The 23006-nt window shown below is 40.6% G+C and overlaps 1 protein-coding gene and 1 non-coding gene across 2 annotated transcripts in view; one reads left to right on the top strand and one right to left on the bottom strand.

Annotated features, from left to right (window-relative positions):
• Positions 1 to 23006, top strand: part of Myo1d (myosin ID) — a 294625-nt gene that overhangs the window by 31913 nt on the left and 239706 nt on the right. The gene's annotated exons all lie outside the window — the stretch shown is intronic.
• Positions 18159 to 18302, bottom strand: LOC129686623 (small nucleolar RNA SNORA48). The gene has a single exon (XR_008721674.1). It is a non-coding gene; the product is annotated as a small nucleolar RNA SNORA48 (small nucleolar RNA).

Raw genomic sequence — 23006 nt, 5'->3', positions numbered from 1 at the left:
ACACACACACACACACACACACACACACACACACACACACACACACAAAACAGTTAAAAACAGAGCAAGGCAGAAAGTGACAAAGAACACTCAAAATCTTACTACCTAGAATGGTTGTTGTCCATGTTTTTGTGTAACCTTTCAAAGGTTTTGTTTTGTATTTTGTTTTTCATTTTGTCTGTATACAAGTATGTGCCGGGTATGGTAGCACATACCTGTAATCCAAGTGCTTAGGGATGGAGGCAAAGGCAGGAGGATTGAGAGTCTGAGGCCAGCTTGGATTTGTAAGAAGACTTCTATCTCAAGCAGCCTCACATACATACAAATACTGAAATAAACAGCTTTTGTTTATAGGTAAAATTTTAAATGTATTGACATTTTTACATGTTGGTAGGTAAGATTTACTTTAAATATATGTAGATTTCTAATTATAACTGTCCTAGTTTGATTTCTATTGGTATGATAAACAAATTTAGGGATAAACTGATTTATTTCAGATTACATTTTATATAGTCCATCACTGAAGGAAACCAAGGTAGGAACACAAGGTAGGAACCTGGAAGCAGGAACTGAAGCAGAGACCATGGAAAAATACTGTTTACTAGCTCGCCTTTTATGGCTCATTCAGCTTGCTTTTATATATACCCCAAGACCACCTGCCCAGATTAGCATCACCCACAGAGGGATAAGTCCTCTCACATCAATCATTAATGGGGAAAAAAAATGCCCCAGACTTACCAACAGGTTAATATGATGGAAGAATTTTGTCAACTGAGGTTTTCTCTTTCTACATGACTCTTGCTTGTGTCAAGCTGACATAAAACTAACCAGCACACAGATATAACAAATTTGTACAGAGTTTAGACATAAATATAAAATATACAAAAACTTACATATATATGTGCATGTATGTGTATATGTATATATATATATATATTAGAGTTTATTTTTATAAAAACTAGATCACACTATAAATACTGTTTCTAAATTTGCATTTTACTTGGCATATGTTTTTTATTTATCTTACATACTTATCTCAAATATTCTTTATTATATTTCATATGCTAGAATATTTAGTCAATTGGATGGTGAGCTAATTATAATTACCTTACTAATAAAGTTGTTTTGAGGGGCTGAAGAGATGGCCCAGCAGTTAAGATTGCTTGCTGTTGGAGATAGAAAGATATCTCAATGGTTAGGAGCATTTTTGGAGCGTTTTACTGTCTTTGGAGAATACTGGGGATCATTTTCCGTCACCTACATGGTGGCTCACAAACCACTTCCAGTTGGGGACCCAGTATGCTCTTCTGACATCCACAGGCTCCTGCATGCATATGGTGTACAATCATACACTAGGCACACACGCATACACATAAAATAATAAAATACTCTTTTTAAAAGAACACTTGCTGGCCTTCTCAGAGGACCTGAGCTTGTTTCTCAGCACCCACGTCGGGCAGCTCACATCTGCCTGTAATTCCAGTTCCAGGGACCCTGGTATTCTTCTGGCCTTCGTGGGCACTGGACTAACTGTGGTGTACACGTAATCAGGTGAATACTTACAAATAAAAATGTTTTTGTAAACATCCTCATTATAAAGATCTTTGCCCTTTCTATTTAATACAGATTCTCAGATGTAAAATAAGACCAAAATGTCTGGACATTAAACACTCTTTTATTTTTTACTGTATTGCCCTCAGAGACAAATGATATTAATTCAACCAAGAACAGAGCTAGAATACTTCCAAAATTAATGTCATCATATTTACTTGAAGAGAGAAAGCATTTCGATGTCATTATTGGCCCTTTCTTCATGCTAACCTTAAGTTGAAATGTGACTAGATGAATTTGTTATAGACCTCGCCTTCTACCTTCACTTAATGAGACCCATTGCCTTTCCCTTGACCCTGGATTAGTGACTCTGGATTCGTGACTCCCTCCTCTCGCATCTCTTTTTATCCCCCTAAATTCTAGAGGAGGAAAAACTTGGTAACTTTGGATTTTCTTTGCATACCACAGAGAAAACATGACTTAGTGACTTGAAAACTTAAAGCTAGTTAGTAGTCAGTACGCAGCATTCCATTTGTCTCATTCAGCATTCTGTTAATAATTGTGTGTGTCATTTTGCTGCTTTAGGTTCTTTCTGTATCTGCTCCATTCGCTCACTAGCCATAGAGGTGGGTTCTGTGCTGACCTGCAGTGTGTCCTGAGAGCTTTAGGGTTAAGACCGTTAGCCCTTGGACTGCCTATTTTCTCAAGAATATTTCTTAGGTACAGACACACTTTGGCTGAAAAGTTGCATTTAGAAACTTTTTTTTTTTTTTTATTTCTTTAGAGCCCAGCTGGCCTAGAACCTGGGGCAATCTTCCTGCCTCAGCTATCCAAGTGCTGAGGACATAAATGTGAGCCATCCCTCAGAATTTAAAGAAAAACAGAAACGAAGTACCTGACCGTATAGTCACATGGGATTAAAAACCTATTGTTTTAGTTGCTTTTTGTTGCTGTGATAGAACATAACCAAAACCAACTTGGGGACGAAATGGTTTATCTCACCTTACAGGTTCCAGTAGATGACTGAGGAAAGCCGAGCTGGAAACTGAACGAGAAGCTATGGAGGAACATGCTTATTAGCTAGCTTCCTCTGGCTATCTCAGCTATCTTTCTTAAACAGCTCTGGCACATCTACCTACAGTTGGCTCTACCCATAGTGGGCTGGGTCCTCCTAAATCAATTAGCAATGAAGAAAGTGACTCAAAAACTTGGCCCCAGGCCAGTCTGTCGGAGGCAGCTCCTCAGTCGAGATTCCCTCTTCTCAGATAGATATAGGTTTGTGTCAGGTTGACAACAACTCACCAGTGATTTGAAGAGTCTTGGAGAGCTACCTAGAGGTGGTAGATTCTTACTAGAATTTTTAAATGAGCTTCTAAAGCCTGGGCAGATAGAATAGGCAAGACCATTATGAGTGAAAGTGGGGAGGAGGCATGTAAGACATGAGGAGTGGGAACTGGGGTCCCAGCTGCGTCTCAGAAGTGGCATGCAGCTTTGTGTAGTGGGGATAGGTTGCCTAGGCAGGTAGTTCCTGAAGAAGGAGAAAAGTGGAGAGGATATGGAGGCCACTGAAAGCATGTATATGCTTTAAGACTATGAAGAATAATAGAACGTTCTCATCAAGAAAAACAGCAGAAACCCAACAATCCAGCCTGCAGCTATCTTCTAAGAGAACCCTTGTCCATTGGGTGAGGGCTGGGATCACTGTCTCAGAAACCTCGCAGCAGGTCCACCTGTACTTCCCGCTCCTCACATTTCCCCTCAGATGCAGCTATCCTGTTCTTGCACTGCTTTCGTTGTCTTCTGGCCTGACTGTCTGTCACCCCAATCTCGTTGTATCCTTTCTTACCCTCACACTGCACTGCCCTGCTGTTCTTCAGAGGGCCTTGTCTCACTGGCCAGCTTCCAGCCCTGAAACTATTAAGCTGCTCTTTTAAGATTGCCTTCAGGATTCCAATATCAGGGCTTCTGGGATTTGCTGGCAAAAATACATGTGTAGTTGCTAACCTGAGTCAGAACTTAAAATTGCCAGATAGTCCTTCTAGGTCTCCCTGGTGTTCCCTCTGTTTTGTTCAGAAAAACTCTTCACCAGTTTTTTCTTCTTTCTTTTCTATATCAGGGTGTACAGTTTAAAATGCAACATAATCCTACCTTTTGGCCTTGGTTGGTCATCTTTATCTCTTGGTATTATCTAAGAATACATATACTTAGTAACTGCTGGTGACCAAGTTCTACATAAGAATTTAAGATTGGGGGGGAGGAAGTAATTAGGGAATGAAGACTAGGGAAAGAGAGAGAAATTATTTAAGTGAATTGTTGCTGAGAGGCCACAGTAACATTTCCTAATTCCTTTGCAAGCAGTGATTCCCACTCTTTCAAGTCATGACTCACACAAAGTGGTTTAACTTCTACCCCTGAGGGAATGGGGTAAACTAGGCTTCACCCCATTGGTGAATGCACCTGTAATCTGAGTACAGGTTGAGAAACTGTGCTCTCTAGTGCTCTGGGTGAACACATTTGTAACACATGCCTGGCTCCAGTTCTTCACCTGATGCCAGTGTGGGTTCCATAAGATGTCCATCGCAGCTTCACCATAGATGCCAGTTCCTCCAGCTGCCTTCCTGAACTCCTCAGCTGCTGCTCCTATGTGTTCTAATAATATCCAGCCCCTATTCTGCAATTATCTAATTATCTGCCTGTGCACTCTGGTGTACACGAGAGCCCCAGGAGGATAGAAAGTACATTTGTCTTTTCATCTTTGTGGCCCCAGTGCCTCCAGTGGGATAAACATCTCCGGAAAGAGGAATCATGCTCTCTCTGCCCACATAAAAAGAGTGACAAGAAAACTGTAATTGAAAGAAGATCTTGTGTGAGTGTTCATTCTAAAGAAGACAGCTTTGAAAAGGAGCCCTGGATAAGAAAGTGCAGAGCTATGTCTTTTTGGCATCATCTACCTCATGATGTTGTCAGACCGTCAAATCTTCCAGGCTTGAAGGAGATGGCTCAGTACTCCTTTTAGAAGATAAAATTTGACTCATTTTCAGAGTAGCAACATTTCCTATGGGAACAAATGCATTGCAATTCCTGAGGATCAATATTGTCTTTTAAATACATACAGGTTTTCATCTTTGGTCTGTCCATCACTCTGTCCGGACTTGAGAGGAGGGAGAGGATTAATGTCTTCCTTAGAGGATGAGCCTTCTCTCCCAGCCTTCCCTTTATGTTCTTCCTCTTGCAGGTCTGTTTTCCTCCATATTATAGCTTTTCTGCTATACAGCTTAACCTCCCTAGTAAAGACACTTAAGCTATGACTTGGTGAAGCCACAATGTCCCGGCTCCTTTCCTCTGGCTCAGTTTTAAGTGCTTGAAATCTCTGCAAGTGTCTTTTGGACCCCTGGGCTCTCAGGCCCTGCCACTGTGGCTTGTTGTTCTTCTAACCTTCCCTCCCCAGAGTCTTTTGGAATTTTGGTTGAAGTGGTTTGGTTTTGCTTTTTAAGTTAATTTCTCAATTTCTTTAAATATATGGTTTTCTTGGTTGGGACCCAGGTAGACTTCCTCCCAATGACTGGTTTGAAAAGCCGTTGGTGGCTCTCTGCAAGAGCTCAGCCTACTTTCTCAGCTTACATGTATTCCCTTTGCTTATCTCCTGAAGTTCCTGACATTTCCTACACTGTTAGTCAGGTTATCAGAACTCCCCTGTCCTTCCTTTCTCTCCCTTCTGGTGTTGTTGTTGTTCCCCTAGTAACTATAAATATATAGTTAATATATATAGATAATAATCTTTATAAAAAATATAAGATGTAAGATGTGTCATTTCTTTAGAAATGGCTTAGTACCAATTCTTCAAAAACCTGAGGAGAAATGATATATAATCAAGTTGTAATTGTTCATAAGTTAAATATTTAATGCAGTTCCGAAAAAATTAGATTGGGGTAAAATTTGGTGTGTAGGGCTGAACTTGTCCAAATAACACCAGAGTTAACCTGTGAAAGCAAGTAGTGACAGTTGCAGTAACTTCCGAGGGAACTGCAGAAGGGTGTCAGTCCGCCTTAATCTCCCCCCCTGCACCTTTGAGCAGGCCTCTTAGCTGTACTTAATTTTCTCAAGTAATTCTTCATCTTATGGTCCTTCTAAAATGCATATCTGAACACTTTGCTCTCTGATTACAGGGTGGTCAGAGTCACTTTTATGGTCCTTAAGATCTCCCCATCCTCACCCTTCCAGGGCCTGAGCTTTTGCCACACTCTGCTTTCCATTCCTCCTGCTGTAGTTAGGATGCCAGTTCTTAAACTCTCCTGGTTTCCTCTTTCTCTTTCATTTGTAGAAACATGCTGTTTCTTCTGGTAGACCAGGCATCACACCCCCAGAAAACTTTGCCCTCATTAGCCAAGTCCATTAGGGTGATCCTTTATGTACTGCCTCTGTGTCCCACACTTTTGTCATATTGTGGTATTTCAGTCTGCTTGCTTGTCTCCATGCTCTGACTACTAGTCTGTCATCACCATAAGAACAGAAACCAGGAATGCCTCTTTAACCAATCATCTCTAGATGCTGACATGATGCAGCTACTCAACAAATACTAATAAAGTAATGGCAATGGTGATGTAAAAGCATTATGATGATGATGTAAAAATAGGCATTCATGGAACTAAAAAGATAATTTCAGAGTAATTATGGACACTAAATAAGTTATATGATATGCTTCACAAACCCCAAGCAGAAAGGAATATGTATTTGATAAGTATTATTACTACCATTTTTTTTTTGTGTGTGTGTGTGTGTGTGTGTGTGTGTGTGTGTGTGTGTGTGTGTGTTTTGGTTTGGTTTGGTTTGGTTTGGTTTGGTTTTTGTTTGAGACAGATAGTCCTGGCTATCTTGGAACTCACTTTGTAGACTAGGCTGGCCTCAAATTCACAGAGGTTCGCCTAGCTCTGCCTCCCAAGTGCTGGAATAAAAGGTGTGTGCCACCATACCCAGCACCATTGGTTATTAATTTGAATAAAGAAAACTCAGACATGAATCTAATACAGTACTCACAATTAAAGTTGCTAAGATAATAAAGGGTTAAATAAAAACCTGTAAGATGATGAATATGAATATGCATAGAAATATTTATATTTATAGTGGATACTTTATAGGGAATGTTCCAGGGAAGAACCTTTTCTAAGCTTGTGTGTGAGCATAGGTTCACCTACATAAAACTTTTAAAAGCACATTAGACCTCAGGAAATAATTGCTGTAAATATAGAACTACATAAAACACAATAAAATATTTAAAAAAGCTCACTATCTTGATTAAATGTGAAAACCCTGTGATGAATGCTATACACATGAATAGAATATTTCATATTTCTCATAGCAAACATGTAAATGGCTAATATCCCTTTTACTAGATCCAGAAAAATATTAAAGTAGTGAAGTGCTAGGGGTTTTGCTGTTGTTGTTGTTTTCCCTATTTGACTGGTAAAGAATTTTGTTTATTGGTTTTTGATTTTTGGATTTCTTTCTTTTCTTTTTGAACTAGAGTTGTTAGGAATTGTTTTTGTTTTTGTTTTTTTAAGATTTATTTGTTTATTATGTATGCAATGTTCTGCTTGCATGGCCTTGCATGCCAGAAGAGGACACTAGATCTCATTATTGATGGTTGTAAGCCACCGTGTGGTTGCAGGGAATTGAACTCAGGACCTCTGGAAGAGCAGCCAGTGCTCTTAATCGCTGAGCCACCTCTCCAGCCCTATATGAGCTAGAGTTGTTAGGATGTGGCAAGCAGGCAAGGAATACTTTCTCAGACACTGCTGGGTACTAGTGTCAACCAACAAGATTCTTTATAAAGTGTCCTAGCTTGGTCTGTATCAGTACCAAGCAGTCACATACTTCTGTGACTACCTTCTGTGACTACCCATCTGTGATCTAGAGGAAAAACAGTACAGAAAGAGCTTTAGATTTTGGTCACCAAAATGTGAAGTTATAGAAAAAGAGAAAAGAAAAAACAGTTTATATGTGTAATTATAGGAAAATAACTAAGAAGTGGGATATACGTAACTAATGAGCCATAGTCTGTAAAGAAAATGTGTGTGTGTATGTGTGTGTATATTGGACAAAAGCCTCATAGCCAGAACATACAAAGAATCAACATTAAACAAGCACAGCATTAAGATTTTTTCAAGCATTCTGAAACACAGATATGCAAATAATCTATTACTGGAAGAAAGCCCACACGTCTCTTGTATAGTGATAAAACAACCTATATGAATAGTAACAATTTTTTCAGTGCTATTATAGAAGCAGAGCAAAATGTTATGGGAGTGCAGAGGAAGAAGCATGTGCTTCTGCAGGGAATAGAGAGCTCCACAGAGGAGGAAACACTTTAGCAGATCATTGAAAGATGGATTCATGTATAGTCTCCAAGCAGCTGGGCAGGGAGTGGCATGAGGGGAGGGTGGAGCTATGTGTGAGGCACCTGTCACAGTGTGTTTGGGAGCAGCCTATGCTGTTGCTAACATTAAAGGAAGTCACAGCTGAAGAAGGTAACTCCAGCCCCTGTGTGCTAAGAGAAAGGAAGGAAGGACAGCTGGTGAGAGGGTGTAGTTAGAAGAATAGTTCTTAAGTGGCAGTAGATGCAGGCTGGCGACTGGAATGGTGCTGCAGTTAGAGTTGGATTCTAGAAGCTGTCAAATCCATTGCTTGGTTGAGGAAAAAAGAATTAGTGCTAATTCATAGGAAGCTGCCTTGAAGAATAGGCTCTGCTGATCTTGGCCTTATCTATGGCAACCATGTGGTCTTGGCAGGATCAGGAAGCAGGACACCCTCATTTGATGAGCACCGTGTCTTCTTGCCCAGAACCATTTTCCTAGTGACAGGGATAATGGATGACAGAATAGTCTACCATCTCTCTTAAAGCATTTTGTTAATTTAACGGGAATTCTTGGACTTCTGTCTGTTGTGATTCCTATTGATCAAAGTTAGCATATTATCAAATATTTAAATTTTTGAGACATTCATTCATTTGTTTATTCAGCAAATATTTATCAGGCTTCACCCCTGTGCCAGGCTGGAGCATCGGGAGTAAGGAAGTACATTGGCGTCACGAGAGCTGGAAGGAAGGATTAATGTTTTCCATGCTGGGTAGTTTGAGCACAGGATTACCATGATGTGACTTATGTGTGAATGAAATCTTTCTGACTGCTGTTTTGAAAATAAACTGAAAGGGAGTCAGGGAAACTCTAGGAAGCTGTACAGTAATACAGTCATCATCATCCAAGTGAAGGGCTGGGGACATGGCTCTTTAAAGTGCTTGTCACGCAAGCATGAGGACCTGAGTTCAGATCCCCAAGGCCCACATAAGAAAAAGCTGGATGCAGGGGCCTGCCTATTCCTAGCACTGGGGAGACAGAGACAAGAAGGTTCCTGGGGCTCACTGGCCATCCAGCCTCGTTAATGACTGAGCTCCAGGTTCAATAAGAGACTGTGTCTCAAAACATGAAATGGAGTGATGATTGAGAAACATCTGGCCTCCACACATACTGGCACACGTAAAAAAAATGTATCCACATGCATGTATACCCCATGTATGAACATGTACTTACCACATATAATATACACAAAATAATCCAAATGAAGTGATGTTAGCAGAAGTGGGGAGAGATCCTATTCTGGATACATTTTGAAGATAGTTATTGTTAGCAAAATCAGAGCTGGAGAGCAGACAGCTGAATGCTGGTAGCACATGCCTTTAATCCCAGCACTCTGGAGGCAACCTGGTCTACAGAGCAAGTTCCAGGAGACCCAGGGCTACCCAGAGAAACTCGGTGAATAGTTTCGGGGCAAGATTGGGAACTCCATTTGAATTCCTCCTTAGGAGGTAGTTGGATTTATGACTGTGAGGTTCAAGATGAAAGTCCATGCTGGAAATACAAATATAGTTCTGAATAAACACGTTACTTTTATATGGTTTATGATTTAAACACCCAAGACTTGGGGGACTGTCATAAAATACACCACTTTATACTCATGTGATCCCTTGGGGGAAATTGCAGATTGTGTTTTGTAGGCCCAGAAACACTTTATAGATTATATAAATTAAGCTGCTAACCTGAAACCAAGGGTTATGTGCATTTTAAAGGATTCCTAAATGGTGTACACTGTAAGTTCTTTTCATTTAATTTTTACTTTTAGTTTAAAAATAAAGCAGGTTTTTTTTATTTTTATTTTTTATTGTTTATTATTATTAGTTACATTTTAGCAGGTTCCTTTCTAAATTCAGTAAAAATGGTGAATTTGACTTTTTAAATGCAGCTTACCTTTACTCAGAATGTCCATTCATTCTTTGTTTATCTTGTTCTTCTCCTGCATTGCTAGGTATTCAGACTGTGTGCTGGGTTTTAGTCCCGATGGCAGATAGAATAACTGAATGGGAAAGGTGCATTTGGTTCTCAGCTTCAGAGGTTTCAGTGCTTAGGGAGCTTGCCTGTGGGAGTGTGGAAGAGCACAGCTGTTCAAGAACCAGGGAATGGCAATGAGTTTACACAGGTGGGTTTTTTTTTTTTTTCCTCCTGCCTCAGTTCTACTGGTGCTGGATGGTGCCAGAATTATTCAACACAGATCTTTTCACCTTTTCATCTTTTCCCACGGGCCCATCATCTCTACAAATACTCTTACATACACACCCAGAAGTGTGCTTTTTCTAATCCTCAGTAGCTCTCAGTTCAATAAAGTGACAATCTAGATTAACCAGTGTAGACTTGAGCTTTAGCTAATACAAACTATACAGTTAGCAAGTAACCCAGAATATATCAGACAATTTTGACCTAATAATTATAAGAATATTGGGAGTCACAAGTCATTTGGCTACTTTTTTATTGCTAAACACTTCAAAACATATAGCTTCTGATACTCTGTTTAACAGACTGTTTGAAAACTCTGAAAATTATTGACTTTGGTTAAAAAAAAGTAAAAATTATTGACTTTGGTAAAAACACCCATCTTGATTATAGTGATATGCAATGAGGATGTTTATTAGTTACTGAATCTTTTGTCCTTCTTTTAATGTTTAGCCTCACATACTATTTTATTACCATTTACTAAGTTTGCATTTTGACCATGGCTGCATCATTGGGGTAGCTGCTGTAGAGCTGGTAGAAACACTTTCTGCCAGGCTGAGCTGAGTGCCTGCTGTGCACCTTCAGAGAATCTTCTTACAGCACAGATGACCTCATGTACAATTTCATACTTCAGGCTGCAGATGCCTAGTGAGATGGTTGTGGATACACACTAGTTATGGCTGAGCTAGGTGAGGGTCGAACCCATGTAATTCCAGTGCCAATGCTATCACATGTCTCACCTACATGGTGAAAGGTACTTACCCCTATGTGTAGTAACAATGACATCCGGGTTACTTGGTGAGGCCATTCACATTCCAGGAAGAGAAAACAGCAGCTGCCAGTGAACTTCAAATATTTGTTTAAGAGTAATATGTAAGCCCAGGTCCAAGCAGCCCATGTAAATTACTTTGAGGCTTGTAGAAAAGCAGTTCAGTTCTGTGAGGAAATGTAAACACAGCATTTTTACTGCAATTTTCCTCTTATTTATGTCACATCATACTTACATAGTTTTTTAAACCTCATTTATTTAGATTGAGCATATTTTGTCAACAATCCCAAACTTACTATTCTAGAAGCAGATCAGTGACAGCCACACAATCACATTTCTTCTTGAACAGCTACTTGAATTGGATTAGGAAGTACTTGGTGCTGCCTACTTCAGCAGTGCTAAACAGTGTCAGTAGCTGAGAACAAACTGAGTGAATGCTATCTGGGAAGACCAACCCAGCTGGTAGGAGGGAGAGGGACCTGCTCAGGGCTTTCTTCAGGAGGAACTCAGCATGCTGCTGAAAAACAAAGAAATGAAAAACAAAAGCAAACGAATGTTTCTTTCAAGTAAATATAATATACTTCAAAATGTTATCTTCTATCTCAGCAGAATTTAAAAAATGTTTTCTGCTTAATGCTCTCATCAGATTGTTGCCTACTAATGTGCTGAATTTTATTTTCTTTTTACTTTTGGCACATTTTATATACCACTTGATCATAAGCCACTAATATATTTGTAAAAACATCATGATTTCTTTATGTGACAAAAGCAGCATCTGAAAGAAAAGATTTATTTTTTTCTGTTGCTCAAGGGTACAGTCCTCGTGACTGGGAAGCCATGGTGGCGGGAGCTTGAGGCATCTATCTGGTCACACAGATAGTATAAGAAGCAGAGAGCTGGCTCAGTGGTTAAAGCACCGGCTGCACTTCCAGAGGACCCAGGTTCAATTCCCAGCACCCGTGTAGCAGATCATAACTGTCTGTAACTCCCAGTTCTATAGGATGTGGCACCCTCTTCCGGCTTCTGCATGTACCAGGCACACATGTGGTACACAGGCCTGTGTGCAGTCAGAATACACATACACATAAAATAAGGAAACTATTTTTAAAAAGAAGCCAAGAGTGATGAATGCTTATGCTTGGCCTGCTTGCTTCTTTATTTTTGTTTTATTTGTGTGCGTGTGTGTGTATGTGTGTGTGCGCACACACACACATGCACATAGGCCTCCAGGTGCTATGTGTGCAGATGTTAAGACCAGAGGCCCTGCTTCTTTCTTTTTCTTTTTTCTTTTTCATTCATTCCAGGACCCTAGCCCATGAAATAATACAGCCCACATTTAGGATGGGTCTTCCAACCTCAGTTAACATAATCTAGATAATTCCTCACAGATAGCCCAGAGATTATTTCTGTACTGATTCAAATTCCCATCAAATCCCAGTCACAATTAACCATCATCTCTCCCCCTCTTCCCCAATCCCTACCCCTGCTTGTAGCAGTATCTTTTATGAAGTGGATTTTGTTGTTGTTGTTCTTTTGTTTTGTTTTGTTTATTGAGACAGTGTTTTTCTGTGTAGCCTTGTCTATCCTGGACTCACTTTGTAGACCAGACTGACCTTGAACTCACAGTGATCTACCTGCATCTGCCTCCCTGAGTGCTGGTATCACAGGCATGCACCACTGTGCCAGGCTGTATCAGTATCTTTTAAAACATGCAGAAAAACAATCAGAAAATTAGCATTAAAAAAAGTAATTCTTCCATTTAGTGATAACAGATGATAGATGGATGGATGGAGACTGACTCACTGACCAACTGATCTTTTTAAAACCCAGAATCTACTTAGAGATGTTTAGGTTAGTTAAATTCTCATATGTTTTTTAAAAATAGTTCATATCTGAAATAGATACACCTGTGTCTTTAAAAAAAAAAAAGCAAACAATAGGCCAAACATGGTGGTACACACCTTTAATTCTGTTATTCTAGAGACAGAGACAGGTGGATCTCTGTAAGTTCAAGGTCAAAATAGGCTACAAAGCAAGTCCAGGGTAGCCAGAGCTATTATGCAGAGAAACCCTGTCTCAAAAAAACAAACAATTTTTTTTTCTTTTTGTAGTACTAGGATTTGAACTTGGTCCTCATACATCATACTAGGCAAATACTCTATCACTGAGCATTTGCCATCTTACTTTTTATTACAGAGTCTCAGTCCCCAGCTGACCTCGAATTTGCTCTGAGGCCAGGGAGGTCTTGAGTTTCTTGATCTTCCTGCCTTAGTTGCCAATTAGTGGGGACTGCAGAGCTGAGCGACTGGGCCTACATTTTACTGTGTCTTTAATACTTTTTTGTGTCTCAGCATAGTTTTGGTCAGCATCATGCCCTCCTGTACCTCTGAGACCTAGTTTTGCTGACCCTGCTTGCAGCCACCCTTCAGTTAACCCAGTGACAGCAGCTAGGGCACCATATGCACATACAGTTTAAATATGTTTTTGTACTTATCACAGTTTGATTAATGTCATTTCCTACATCCTGCATTTTTAATTGAATAGAGAATTTTGCTTTCATGATGAATATGTTAAATAAAGTAAGCTTTGTCTCAGGAAAGCTAAAATAGATATTAACAATTTTCATTATTCATAGGTGACTGCCTTGGACCTTTAATTTTTCTAACTTATTTTGGTGATATACTAATTAAAATAACTCTAAGCTCATTGGATCAACTCTTTCATTTTTGAGATTATTTGATCAGTGTTGTTTGTTTCTTGTTTTGAGACAACGCCTCAATGTATAGCCCGAGCTGACTTTGTACTTGAGATGCGCTTGCCTCGGTGTGCTAAGTGCTGGATTCGTGGAAGGGCCCACCCATTACTGGCTAGAAAGATTCTGCTGCATAGATATCCCACTAGGTGTGTGTTCTATTGTCGGGCCTCTCCCTACTTCTCATAAGTTGGGAGAACAGGAGAATGTGATCCCATGTCCTAGATGGCAACAGCACTGAGGCTTAGCCTGTGATGACACAGCCCCCATTTCCAGGACTCTTGCAAGCCTCTGAGTATACCTCAAAGTGGAAGAAATGGCTTTTGAGTTGAATCCACAATTTTTTACATCCATTTGTTGATGAAGTATCTGTTCTAACCACGGTCTATCAAATAGAGGGTGAGGGAGGGAGGAGCAGTGAAAGCAACAGTCTTGGACGGAAATGGCCCTTTGCTATCTAATTCCCTGATCCATGCCTGCACAGCCCCTTCCTGTTAGGCCACTGTTTTTTTGCTACTATTTCAAGATCTCATCAAAAAAGTAAATGTTTTATAGTTTATTTTGGCATTCGCTGTGGCATATTTTCTTTCCATCATTTCCATTTTTGTTCCCAACTTATTTTCTCCTGTCTGTGTGTATTTGTGGTGGTGCAGCCAATGACTAAGTCTTCAGCATAGGAATCAGACCCAAGTTTTGGCTCCAGACTATCATTTACTAATAGTGTGGTTCTAGGGAAATTTACCCAATTTGTGTGTGCCTCAGTTTCCATGGCAGCAAAATAGGAATGCAATAATACAGAACCAGCAAAATCTATTCGGTCTCAGAAACCCAGGACAAATGGCTAACTGAGGTGCCTATAAACATGTCAAAGTGGACACACTGGCCAGCTCTCCCAGCATCCCTCAGTACCTGTGTCTCCTCCCAGTACTTCTTATGCCTACCTTAAACATCTCCCTCCTAGTGGCTGGTCTTTTGTTTCCTTTTCCCAAGCCTGATTCCTATATAACTCAGCCATTTGGGCTATGCCAGTCTCTTGCCTTCTTGGCCCAGGCCACATGTCTTGGTCAGCAGTTCCTCTTTTGCTCTCTCCCCATCTCCTGTCATGGTCCATGTTCAGCCTGGACTCTTTCCTCTGCCTGCTTTCTCAGGGTTAGGGTTAATTCACCCTTATATTCACAATAAAAATCTCCATACTTTAGAAGTAGTCATGTCCTCTTTTTATTTCACTTTTTCTTTCACCTATAAAGCAGAGTAAATGAGAAAAATCACATAGAGTCCCTGCCTCCTAGCACAAAGCAAGACTCAGAGTCGCTGAGCTTTTCCACCCCTTAGGCCTCCTTTAAATAAAGTTGATTATGACTGCTGTCCCGTTTTCTCTCTCATATGTCATCTTCCCCATCCTCCATGTGAACACAGAATTAAAGAGACTGGAACATGTTTTGGCACTGCCAAGTACCCTCTTATTCACTGCTTGGTATGTCCCTGCTACCTCCAAAGAATAAAAAATATCCAATTTACTTACTCAGACAACTAACTACCTCTTACCCAGGACCTTTCTGGAAAATCATGCCTGCTATGGTTTGCTGACTCCCACGCTGACTGTCTACTCTGGCACTGACTCAGACATCAAGTGTTTTTCATCTTGCTTAGAGCCACTCCCGTACTCAGTATCTTGTTCTTTTCCCAGTTGTTACTGCTTTGTGACCCCAATGCTTTTGCTGACACTACGGCTCCAACTCAGTAAAAAGCTATGTTTTCTTTTGTCGGATATTGCTATTTTTTTTTAATTTTGCATAGAAGTTGGAGACAGAGACCACAATACTGTTAATACCTCCCACCTACCACTCAAAAGACATTCCAACCCTGTTAAGAAAAACACTGGGCACAGCAAAGTACTACCATGCAGGTGGAACCGGGGAACAACAAAAACAAGACAGAAACACAAGACACAACATGTCTGCATGCTGATATAAGACTGGCCATGACCTAGAAGGAGAGCAGTCACGGTCCAGTCATTGTTGAGGCTGCTAACCAAGGGTGCTGGCCTCTGGACAGCCGTCTCCACTAGCTATGGCTTTTGGGCTCTACTGCAGGAATTGGAGCTAATTGAAAGTTGGATGCATCACAGTGTTAACCTTTTATCTTTAGTAAAGATACAATTGATAAGTAAGGGCAAACACTTTACCTAAAAAGACAATGTTGTGTCTGCATGCACACCTGCACACTAGAAGAGGCACCAGATCTCATCATAGAAGGTTATGAGCCACCATGTGGGTGCTGGGAATTGAACTCAGGACCTCTGGAAGAGCAGTCAGTGCTTTTAACTTCTGAGCCATCTCTCCAGCCCTCTTTTAAATTTCTTTTTTGAGTTTTTATTTTATGTGTACGAATACTTCCATGAATGTATGTCTATATATCATGTGTGTGCAGTCTGTAGAGGCAAGAAGCGGGCATGGGGTCACCTGGGACAAGATACAGACAGTTGTGAGCTACCATGTAGATGCTGAGAATTGAACCTGGGTCCTCTGTAAGAACAGCCAGTGCTCTGAACACTAAGCTATCTTTCTAGCCACAAAAGTAGTTTTCTTAAGATCCCTTCCCATTCAATCTGGCATAAAAGATTATTCTTTCTGGACAAAGTCACAGATAAATTCGGCTTTGTCTTTAAATTTAATAAGTTTCTACCTCTCCCTTTTTCCCTCCCTACATGGTCTCCTATAGCCCAGGCTGGCCTGAAACTTACTGTAGAGGCAAGGATAACTTTGAATTTCTGATTCTCTTGTCTCTGCATCCTGAATGCCAGTGTTGCATGTCTATACCATCATCCCACTGGGTTTCTATGGTACTAAGAATCGGGTACCATGCTTGACAGGCAGGTAATCTTCCAACTGAGCCACATCTCTATGCTCACCTTTTCTCTCCTATGCCAATTGAATGGATAGGAGGTTTTAAAATATAGTTGTTGGTTTTTTTTTTTAATTAAATGAATCTTTTAAAAACTTTTTATTGAGCTGGAGAGATGGCTCAGAGGTTAAGAACACTGGCGGTTCTTCTAAAGGTCCTGAGTTCAATTCCCAGCAACCACATGGTGGCTCACAACCACCTATAATGAGACCTAGTGCCCTCCTGTGGTGTGCAGGTATGCATGCAGACAGAACATTGTATACATTATATATATATATAACAAAGTGTTAAAAAAAACCTTTTTATTGATTCTTCGTGAGTTTCACATCAGTACCCCAGTCCTGCACATCTCTCCATTCCCTTATTTCTGCCCTTCACCTTGCTAGCCCCCAAAATAAAACACACAAACAATAACAACAACAAAACAAAGCATAGAAAACATCTCATCATGAAGGCTGTAGTATGTCACAGTGGGTTCCACAGTGCGGGACACACATCTTCACTTCATTGCAATAAGTCATTGGTCTGGTTTGAGATCTTTGGCTTCTGTGATACCGTCAATTTTGGATCCTCATTGGGACTCCTCTTGGTTATCCTGTTGTTGCCCTGTGTCAATGGAGATCCTGCAGATTTAGAACAGCAGGACTGGGCCTTTCTTAACTGTTTGCAGATTATATAGATTTGGGGGTGGGCTTGGGTATTAGCTCTTTCTTATCTGTGCCACCAGGGTGAGCTCTCCAGCACAGCAGGAAGCCCCTTCTTGCTCTCATGCCCGTCGGGTGTCTGGGGCCAGCTCACTGGCTTCTACACCTCCAAAGCCAGCCTCACTGTGCTTCACAGTCAAGGTTTGCGGCCCACTCTGCTAAGTGCTGCAGCCTGTGAGGGGCGGGGCCAGTTCCCCTGAGCTCAGGATCCCACCTTCATGCTTTCAGAGCTGGCTCAGCAGCACCCTTGCTGCCAGGACTAGCTCCACTGTGCTGCCTGGGCAAAGTGCAGTGCTGCTCTCCAAAGTACGGCTGCCTGGGAGATGAGAGATGGAACCAGCTCTCCAGAGTCCTGAATCCAGTGAAAGTCAGGTCCAGTTATGCCCAGCCTCTGGACATCCAAGTGGTCCCCAGCAGCTGCTCCATCCAGAGACATCCCCGCGTTCTCTAGTGATAATGAGTCACCAGCACTGACACTGCCCCTGCTCCTGCCCCTGCTGCTGCTGCATAGCCACAGACTCAGACATGGCCCCCAGTGGCAGCTGGAGCTGGAACCTCAGCATGGCCCCAGGGGCAGGGTTAGCTACTCATAACAGGCTGCTCCTCTCCACCCTTGAGTCTCCAGTTCCATCTCTCTTCACATGCTCAAGCTCTTCCACTTCTTTCTCTCCCATCTGGTTACCACATATTCACACACTGTGCTGGTGTGGCTGGCAGTCCCCTGGGTGACATCCTTCATTCAAGCTGCTTGGCATGGCAGCAGGTCTATGGCCCATCTGTGCCACATGCTGGAGAGCAGGTCTGTGGGTGGCATGGTGGTCCACAGGTCTCTGTCTTCTTGCTTCTGTGTTGCACTACCTGGCTTTGATTTGATTTGACTTTTATGTATCAGTTTTATGTAACAGTTTTGGCCACCAAGCCAGGCATCAAGCTAGGATGAACACAGGACTGCCATCTGCTCTGCCCCTGATTGATATAAGAACAACACCACCAGCAAGGTGTCTCTTTGTGCATTGCTAGGGGGTGGGTGAGTCCCTCTTTTTTAAGAGAAAAAAATTTGGCTCTTGGGGAGAGTATTTCAAAAATTAAAATATAATTACATAATTTCCCTTTACCCCCTTCAACTCCTCCCATGCGCCCAACTCCCTTTCAAATCCTTGGCCCCTTTTTGTTTAATTGTTATTGTTACATACATATATGAACCATAAATATATATTTATTTATATATAAATATGAGTCTGCTGAATCTGTTTTAAAAAATGAAATGCTTCCTACTGGCTTTTCTATTGTTGTAAATTTATATAGCAAAATATAACACATACAAGGTATAGTATAGTTGAGTACTTAGCAGTACTAGTACTTCCACATTTTTGTGCAGCCATAACCACTATTGTCTCTCAAACTTGTTCATCATCACAAGCTGCATGCCTGTCTGCAATGCTCCACATCCTCCCTCCTTTCCTCCAGCCCTGGTCACCACCTTTTTTTCTGTCCCTATGAATTTGACCATTCTAGGTACTTCATATAAATGGGATAAAAATAATTTATGTGCTTTTGTGACTGGCTTGTTTCACTTAGCACAATGTTTTCAGGGTTAATTCTTGTTATAGCATGTTCTAGGATTACATTCATGATAGCTAAGTAATATTTCATTATGTGCAAATATCACTGCTTCTCTATTCATCTCTCTTTGACTATGTGAGTTGTCTCCATCTTTGGATATTCTGAATAAAGCTGCTGTGGATATTAATGTGCAAATATCTGTCCACATTCCTGCCTTCAGTTCTTTTGGTTATGTAGGTACAGTTTCCACCTATTAGCTCATAGGATAATTTTATATTGATACTTTTGAGGAACTATCATACTGTCTTCCTCAGCAGACCATGCTACCTTATACTCCCAAGGCTTCCAAGAAGCTTGCAGGAGGAAAAAGCAGTTAAAGTATAGGTACTTGTTCAAATGTGGTTATATCAGAATTTAGCAAAAATTATAAAGCAGTATGAGAAATGTACAAGGAAACACTGTACTTTACCATGCTGTCCCCAAATAATTTGACATTTGTTGGACTAGTTTACAATTGATACTTGTTGACTTCTGTTAAATAGAAGTCTTCTGTTACCCCAGTACTCTCTGAGACAGGAGAGTTACTAGTTTGAGGCCAACTAGGGCTACACAATGAGACCATGTCTCAGAAAAGAAAAATTATACTGTCATGAAAATGTGAGAAATCTAGTGTGTGATATATATATAGTGTGATACCGAACGGGTACACATTTTTAACAATAGAATTTAATCAAGCTAGGAGATACTGAATTGAAACTCAGTCTTAGTGAGCCGGCTCTTCCTGAGGTAATGGCTGGCTGCTGCTGTAAGTCATGTATTCCTATACATTTCTCCATGTATCTTTAAAGCATTTATTCATTTATGTCAATGACTTTCTATTGGCTTCCTGCCCTGGCTCTGTGGGGAAGAGAGATGGGTAGTGAAACAGGCAAGTCCCATAAAGTCAGGCTAAGTTCTGTGAAAGCGGTTCAGAGAGCTTGGAGTAGATGGGAAGGGACAGGCTATCCCAGGTTTGTTGAAAAGAAAGTGTATCAAAGAAGAAGGAGACACTAGAAAGGAAGATGTAAAGTACCGCAGGATTCTCCCTAAGTAGCCAGCTCCAGGAATAAAATGAGACAGATACTCCCAAAGCACTTGAACAACATCTCTCATCTGTGAAATGAGTGTTATATTAAGGAAGCAGCAATTAACTTTCATCATGCCTAGGCAATTAAAAATGCCAGTGATTTTAAAACTCTGTGCACAACGATCATGTTTAAGAAGCGTCATCCTGAAACAAGAAATACCCAGAGTTATTAATATATTAGGGGATTTATATTTGCTTGAACAGTAGTTAATTTAGGTCTGAAAAAGTTTTTGTATGATGATGAACAAGCCCAATAACTTGTTTTTGATACACAGTTTCTTTTTCTTTATTAAAGGGTGTGTGTGTGTGTGTGTGTGTGTGTGTGTGTGTGTGCATATGAGTGAAGGCCACTGCAGAGGCCAGAAGAGGAAGTCAGAGTTCTTGGGGCTAGAGTTACAGGTGATTGTGAACCATCCGATGTGTCCTCTGGGAGAGAAGCAAGAGCTCTTAACTGCTGCACTATCTCTTCAGCCCCACAACTTCCATATAAGCTACCCAGCAGAGATAAAAAAAAGGTTTTATTTTAGTTATTTGTTTGTTTATTGGGACAGGATTTCTCTGTGTAGCCCTGGCAGTCCTGGAACTCTGCAGACCAGGCTGACCTGCCTCTGCCTCCCTGAATGCTGGGATTAAATGTGTGTGCCACCTTACCCAACTTCTTGTTGATTTCTAATAACCTTTTATAAGCAAGCCCTTGATATATAAGTAGGAAATATTTTTCCATTTTTCTCTTCCAATTTTGTGTATGGTGATTTTTGCCAAATATAAATTTAAAAATTTTAAATAGTCAAATCTGTCAGCTTCCTCATTATAGGTTTTTGTTTTGGTATTATGATTATAAAAGAGCCTTTTACATTCAAGGTTATGAAAATATTCACCTAAAAAGTATTATTTCCATAGGCTTGTTTGTCATTTTAAATTGATAATGCATTTGGAGTTTGTTTTTGTGTAGCCCATGATGATAAAGATTTAATTTTAATAGAACAGACTATCCTTTGCAAGTTGTTTGGAAGTGTGGTCTTCATCACTTACTTCCATGTGAGTTAAGAGTCCCTGGACTTGCTTCTGTTTTTGCTTCATTGTAATTTGCATGACAAGAAGCAGCTTAGAGTGATGAGTTAGACCAGGGAGCTGGCTCTGGAGAGAGGCCCTGGGTCCAATCTGAGCCATCTCTTGCTAGCTGTGTGTCTTCCGACAGTGGCATAGTTTTGAGTCCCCGTTCTCATGTAAACTGTAGGAGCAGATGCACGGCTTCACAGGGCTGTGAGAGTCCAACGGAGCAGTGTGTGTGTGCAGAATGCCCAGGGAACACCTGTGCAGTTGCCTGGCAGGCAGTAAGCTGTTAGCATTATGTTAGCAACTATGTTGTTGACCCACAAAGCCGTGCTCTCCATAAAAGCCCACCACCCTATTTTTGTTTTCAAGAATTGAACTTTCAGTGCAACCTTTCAAAGTTCCCAAATGAAAGTTCCTTAGTATTTTGAGTATAATGGCTTTACATTTCTAAGTCTACCTTTGGGGAAATTGATGCCCACTTGCAGAGTTGCTTTGTTCTAAATTAATCTCTCAGATCCAGTGAAAATTTTCATTTTATTTTGTTAAAAGTTTGATGTGCTTTCAATGGCTTTATATAATAGTTCATTGACTTGACAGATACATTTTCTTAGTTCTTTGTTTATGTGAATTTTTTTCACTTTACTGCCTCTGAAGTAATTTTACACTTGTTCTCTGCTTTGTGCTTTTTTTATCATTTGAAGATGTGCAACTTGTAAGTTGCCTTTATAGTTACAGCTTTATGTCCCTTCTCTTCCTCACCCAGGCTTTGATAACCAGGTTACTATTACTAGTCTTCCTAGTTATATTTCAGTAATGCTGTGTTTGGTATTTATGAAATAGAAGTAGTGTTAGTGGCTTAACCAAAAGGAGGCTTATTGTTCCCATAAAATGATCAGCACAGAACTCCACAGTTGGGCTGGTTCTCTAGCTATGCAGCGTCTCTAGTGTCCTTGACTTAAGGTACCCAGTCATAAGCTATGACTGGTTTGTGACTTTTATGTTCCTATTTATCTCATGATCATGGGGTGGTTGCCTCATACCCAACTGCTCATCTGTATTCTAGATGGAAAAAAAAAAAAAAAAAAGAGGAAAAGGAAAACAGGTGCCTTTAGTGGAGAAGCGAAACTCCCTTAGAAACCCGAAATCATGGATCATTGAGCAGAGCTGTCACAAGACTCCCTTTGCTAGCATTGCCCTAGCTGCGGGTTTTATTAGTGAGACAGGAAGATAAAGGGGTATAGACTAGGCAGTCACCTGTATGAGGCACACATTTGCTTTTATACCTTCAGGTGGCAATAAAAGCTTCTTAAGACCTAAGATCATGAGCCCTAACTGTACCCTATGACCTTGTTTGGGAAGAAGTTAGAACAATTCAATGATCTTTTACTTGTTACTTTGTTATTTAGAACATCTATTTCCTCTTCCCTACAGTACCATATTCTTCAGTGGGTTCAGTGTTTGCTTCCAATCTTTGTGCCTCACTTTTTTTTTTATAAGATTTATTTATTATGTACACAGTGTTCTCTGTACATATATACACCAGAAGAGGGAACCGATGGTTGTAAGCCACCATATGGTTGCTGGGAATTGAACTCAGGACCTCTAGAAGAGCAGCCAATGCTCTTAACCTCTAAGCCATCCTTCCAGCCCCGTGTATCACCTTCTGTATCCATCCTGATTGTTGCTATTCATATCTAAGCTTTTCAGAATGGCCTCGTCTTCATCTCAAAATGATAGTATGGGTACAAAAGTTCTTACTGTAGTTTCTCTGCTTGCTTGCTTTTCTAAGCTATGTAGTTTCTAAGCTCTACTTTTGTGTGTGTGTGTGTGTGTGTGTGTGTGTGTGTGTGTGTGTGTGTGTGTTTCCATGAAGTTTGGGGGCGGGGGAAGCCTAATTTTTACATAGGTGGCCTGGGCTATTTATGTCTATATGGTAGTTTCCAGGAAATGTTTGGTGTTTTGTTTTTACCCTCTAAGCTCAGTT

Source organism: Psammomys obesus, unplaced genomic scaffold (assembly GCF_907164565.1).
Source record: "Psammomys obesus unplaced genomic scaffold, mPsaObe1.curated_primary_1811, whole genome shotgun sequence".
Classification (NCBI taxonomy): domain Eukaryota; kingdom Metazoa; phylum Chordata; class Mammalia; order Rodentia; family Muridae; genus Psammomys; species Psammomys obesus.
The sequence above is the reverse complement of the archived record's forward strand: the minus strand, read 5'-3'. Positions and strand labels throughout refer to the sequence as shown.